The sequence below is a fragment of the Aedes albopictus genome, chromosome 2 (assembly GCF_035046485.1).
Source record: "Aedes albopictus strain Foshan chromosome 2, AalbF5, whole genome shotgun sequence".
NCBI lineage: Eukaryota > Metazoa > Arthropoda > Insecta > Diptera > Culicidae > Aedes > Aedes albopictus.
In genome coordinates, this window is record NC_085137.1 from 493314577 (window position 1) to 493320576 (window position 6000).

A 6000-nucleotide genomic window follows, 5' to 3' on the forward strand; every position below is an offset into this window, starting at 1 on the left:
TTTAACGTCCACGCTTCATGACCGTGGAGGGCAACCGGAAGAATCAGCGTCTTATACAGAGCGAATTTTGTTTGCGTTTGCAAGTTACGGGACCTAAGCTGGCTACGCAATCCGTAAAAGGCCCTATTCGCAGCTGCAATACGCCTTTTCACTTCACGGGAAACGTCATTGTCACATGTCTCAAGTGTTCCAAGATAAGCAAATTCTTCAACAACTTCCCCATCAATCACTACCTCAGCACTAACGCCACCAGGCCTGCTTCTGTCTCTACCCGCTATCATGTACTTCGTCTTGGTAGAGTTAATCGTCAAGCCTATCCTCGCTGTCTCTCTCTTCAAAGGAGCATAAGCTTCCTCCATTGCCCTACGATCGATGCCGATGAGATCAATATCGTCCGCAAAACCGAGGAGCATGTGCGACCGTGTGATGATAGAACCATTTCTCTGCACGCCTGACCTCCTAATCGCTCCTTCGAGTGCAATGTTGAACAATAAATTTGAAAGAGCATCCCCCTGCTTCAATCCATCCAAGGTCATAAACGACGTAGACACTTCGTCCGCGATCCGAATACTTGATTTTGATCCATCCAGCGTTGCGCGTATCAGTCTAATTAGTTTCGCCAGAAAACCATGTTCTGACATTATCTGCCAAAGCTCATTTCTTTTTATTGAATCGTACGCTGCTTTAAAATCAATGAACAGATGGTGAATCTGCAAGTTATATTTCCGAAATTTATCTAGGATCATCCGCAGGACAAACATTTGATCCGTCGTTGATCGGCCCTCACGAAAACCAGCCTGGTATTCGCCAATGAAGGACTCCTCAAAAGGTCGCAGGCTGTTAAACAGGACACGCGACAGTATCTTATACGCCGAATTTAAAAGGGTTATACCTCTGTAGATTGGGCACATGAGGCCGTCCAACCAGGTAGTAATGTAAGCTAATTTACAACATTTGAATAATCTCGCTCTTATTTAGCCTCAAATTTGAGACCTAAGAAGGACAACTGATTATCTCGGAGAAACACAAGGTCCACTGCACTATTGCTCCGGTTAGCGCAGTAAGGGCGTAATACTGTGGACGCCCCAATTCTCTGGTTGGGTTTTTATTAGACCCCCCTAACCATTCATTCCTTAGCACGGTATGCATAAACCGCATTACACCATGAATTAGGGGTCAACTGTTTAGTGGACTGCTACCACTGGATCATGCAGTCCGTAGTGTTATTCTTAGCCAATTGAGACAACCGCTACCGACACTACACAGCTTTCCAGCTGATCGGGAAAAGAAGTTAACATTGATGGTCAACTTGTAAACGAGCCCGAGCGAGCCGTAAATGGGGTAGGTGAGTAGTCTAGTACACAGTTCATGAAATACCTGGTAGACAGTGGCTTTCTTCTGCAAAAAAACAACAACAATTTCTCAACAATAAATCATTAGGGGTTGATTAAAGTTGATCTGTGGAAGTTTTTGATTAAAGTTTCACGATAATGAATTGCCTGAAAACATCCAATCTACGATAGCAACGAATGACCCACATAAACCATCATGTACAGTATCGGACATTGGAAATGCACCAAAGCCGTTTTCCCATATAAACTCTAGCATAATATGTGAAAATGGCCTAAGTGCTTTTTGTAAACAAACATGTTTTGGTCACTGTAAGGCCCAACTGCATCCACCCACGTAGGGGAACTGGGGGATAGACGCCCACGTTAAGGAAGAGTCCAATTTTGACCACGAAACACTTCATAATACACACTTTTTTGACACAAATATGAAGCATCAACATGTTTCCTTCCAAATGGAAGAAACCATCAACCAGTTTTATGTTCAACTACTCAAAAATTTAAATTTGAAAAAAAAAGTTTGTTTTTCGGCATTTTAGTTTTAATGCGGGGTAATACGCGCCACTAGTTACAGCTAACGCCAGGATGCCAAATTGTGCACATATACTTGCGTGCGTGTCAAGTGTCATTATTCGAGAACGGTACAGTCATTACATAATTATGGATCACCTTTGTCCATTTAAATGCACAAAGAGCTGTTTTATCAACAATTTCGACAAAATGACCCACGGATGTGTGATTAGAGAACTTATTTATAACGTGGATGTGCTATTGTTAGGTTTTTGTTTGTGTTCTACACAATTTATGCTTAAATTTGAACTTAAGTGGCTATTTTAATGTAATAAACTAGGGGTGGGCATATGTCTCAGAAGTTTGGACCCTTGTAAAAAACTTACAAGGATCAAATTCCATACTTTTTTCGCCTGAAACACAAAACAATGTATGGGGATAGCGAGAAGAAATTTCTTTTAAGTTATGTAAAAACGTGTTAAAGTTTGGTAGGTCAAAATTACATTAAAAAACAAAAAAAAACATTTTTTGGTATTTTTGTACAATTTTTATGGTAAAAATATGTAAACTCAAATGTTAAGAATCATTTTTATTCTTATGTTAACGGTTCCAGTTGAAAAAAGTATAAAAAATAACGTGGTTTGCTAAAACAAGGGTGGCGCATCTTGCCCCTATGGGCGTTATGGCCGCAGTTCCCCTACCTAAACTCCCTTTTGAGAAAGAACAATCTTCGAGCTATCTGTTAAGGGTGCTGATGTTCGTGGGTGGATGCAGTTGGGCCCTACAGCGCCAAGCATGTTTGTTCACAAAAAGCACTTCTTTCCTTTTCACATGTTATGCTAGATCTAGTTAACTTTAGATTGCCATTGTTGCGACGGCAATTTTTTTAGAAAGACAATTACACCGTCTTCGACCTTGCGGCCTCTACAGACTGAACACTTCAAACATTCGACAACGGACAACACATGTAATACGATTTAATGTTTAGTTGTGCGTTGAGTTGGAGAGTTCGATAGAGATTAAGAAACTATCATGTAAGTTATTTATAGGAAAAAAACACAATGTAAAATCACTAAATTGGATTATTTTTAATATAGCATTGAAGCTGCCGTGAAATACGCTGCTCTCAGGATGTGGTTCATTATTCTGGAAGAAACTCGCGCCAACAGCCATATCTCGATTGTTTTTATTTTTCTGTCACGAACTACAAAACATTTCATTTTTTAAAAACTATTGTAAAAGTTCGATGATAACTACTGGAAAAACTTGTAATTAGAAGGCACGAAATGTTGCTAATTGGCAAATTGAGAGATGAAATTTGTGAAAAAAAATCGCGTTCTGGTGGGATTCGAACCCACGACTCCGTAATCGCTAGACCGGCGCTTTAACCAACTAAGCCACAGAACAGGTAATGGTATCAGGTATCAGAAGGCCGGCTCCAGAGGCACGTTATCCTCCATTTGGGACATTTGTGCCATCGCCAAAATAACAGCCTATTTCATCATCTACCTGAGGGAAAAGGAAGGAAAAAGGATTTGGATGGGGATAGGGACAGGTAGGGAAATAGGAAAAATACCCTGGAAGAGGGTACTAACGCACAAGCGTACCACAATGGGTTCAAACAGCGCCCTGAAAAGGGCACTGTAATAACGCATAAAGCGAAAGAGAGCCTATAGCTCTTTACCACAGCGGGTTAAGAACAACAGAATATCCTGAAGATTCAGGTTTCTGAAATCAGTTTCACTTAATAAGTGTTTACCGAATACTCGGAAACGCAGTTGCGCGAAAACTGGACAGTTACATATCAAATGATACGAAGTTCCATAATCGGATTCACAGCTATCACAGGCAAATGAATCAGCTTGCTGAATATTCGCCATGTGATAGCTGAGTCGGCAGTGGCCAGTCAATGCTTTGACCAGCATGCTGCAATTCTGCTTAGACAGATTAGTTAGATACTTCGCCACCCGTAGAGATGGCTCAGCACTATACAATTTGGTTTGACGACATGACTCCAAACTATTCCAATATTGTCTGTGTTGAGTGACAGCCCAGGTGTGAATCTGAAGCTTAATCCAACACTTCGATATCGGAATAGCTGGCTCAGGGCCAATGAAGTCATGTGATGCTCCAGAGCGAGCTAACTCATCAGCCAATTCATTTCCAGCGATGGAAGAATGACCAGGTACCCATAGAAGGTGAACAGCGTTTGCTGAATTCAGCTCCTCGATTTGAGTTCGACAAGCGATAACTATCTTCAACCTGGAGTTGGCCGAAGCAAGTGCTTTAATAGCAGCCTGGCTATCTGAACAGAAGTATATTACTTTGCCCATAACGTGCTGCTGAAGTGCTGATTGCACTCCGCACATAAGAGCAAAGATTTCGGCCTGAAAAACGGTACAGTGTCTACCAAGTGAATAAGACTGATACAGCCTTAGCTCACGAGAATAAACACCAGCACCTGCTCGACCTTCGAGAAGGGAGCCATCAGTGTAACATACGATGCCGTCTGAAATACTTCTTTCCAGATAACCAGATGTCCACTCTTCCCGGGAAGGGAATTTCGTGGAAAATGTCCTATATGGAAAATTACAAGCAATTGTAAGATCACTTGGAGCAAGGACAATTTTGTCCCAATTCACCAAAAGTGGAAACAACGAGGTGTGTGTTGAACTGCGGTTCACAGGAGTTTCCTCTAGTAGACCGAGTACCCGTAACCGGTAAGTGCAAGAAAGGGCTTCTTGTTTGAGATGAATGTGTAGTGGGGCAACGTCAAAGAGAACTTCTAGCGCTGCCGTAGGAGTTGAAGAGAACGCTCCAGACATCGCCATTAAGCACATCCTTTGGAGATGGCCTAATTTTGATTGGACAGTTCTCACTTCACCCTTTTGCCACCACACAAAACATCCATAAGCCAATATTGGCCGAACCACAGTTGTGTAAATCCATTTGATATACTTGGGTTTTAGACCCCAAGTTGTACCAAAAGCACGCCGGCATTGCCCGAAGGCCATACAAGCTTTCTTGATTCTGAACTCAATGTGAGGTGTCCAGGAAAGCTTGGAATCAAGAATGACTCCAACGTACTTTACCTGTTCAGTCACATCGATTTCAGAATCAAAGAGACGCAAAGGTCGAACGCCATTACGGTTTCGCCTTTCCGTGAAAAGAACAATAGATGTTTTACTCGGATGACCCGAAAGGCCATATTGGCGACACCAACCCTCAACTACCTGAAGAGCGCTTTGCATCAGGTCGAAAAGGGTGCTGATGCACATACCAACTAACAATGTTAGGTAGTCGTCGGCAAAACCATAAGTAGGAAAACCGCTATTATTGAGTTGCCTCAATAGCGTATCTGCTACGAGATTCCACAAAAGCGATGATAAGACTCCCCCTTGGGGGCATACACAAACACTCAATTTCCTAATCCCTGCTAGACGCAATGTCGAGAAGAGATATCGGTTTTTGAGCATTTGGTGAATCCAATTGGAAATCATTGGAGATATACCATGACTCCGTGCGGCTTCCAATATGGCATCGAAAGGCACGTTGTCAAAGGCACCCTCGATATCTAAGAAAACACCCAAACAAGATTGCTTTTGAGCGAATGCTTTCTCGATATCGTAAACAACCTTGTGTAAAAGAGTCACAGTGGACTTACCAGATTGGTAGGCATGTTGGTTCACATGAAGAGGCACGTTGGCCAGATGAACATCACGGATATGATGATCCACAATGCGTTCTAAGCATTTCAGAAGAAAAGAGGTCAAACTGATAGGTCTGAAACTCTTTGCTTCTTCATACGACGCACGACCCACTTTCGGAATAAACTTTACAGTAATATCCCTCCAGGATTTGGGAATATACCCTGTAGCAAAACTGCAAACAAGTAGTTTTTTCAAAACATGTTTGAAATAATCAAATCCCTTCTGAAGCAAAATAGGATAAATCCCATCTGCCCCAGGAGATTTGAAAGGAGCAAAGCTATTAAGAGCCCACTTCATCGATTCTATAGTTACAATACTCCGAGCCGAAGCTAAAGAATCATAACTACAAGAAAAGACATCAGGATCACCCGAAGATGTAATATCCACACATCCAGGGAAGTGTGTGCTGAATAAGCTTTCCAGAACTTCCT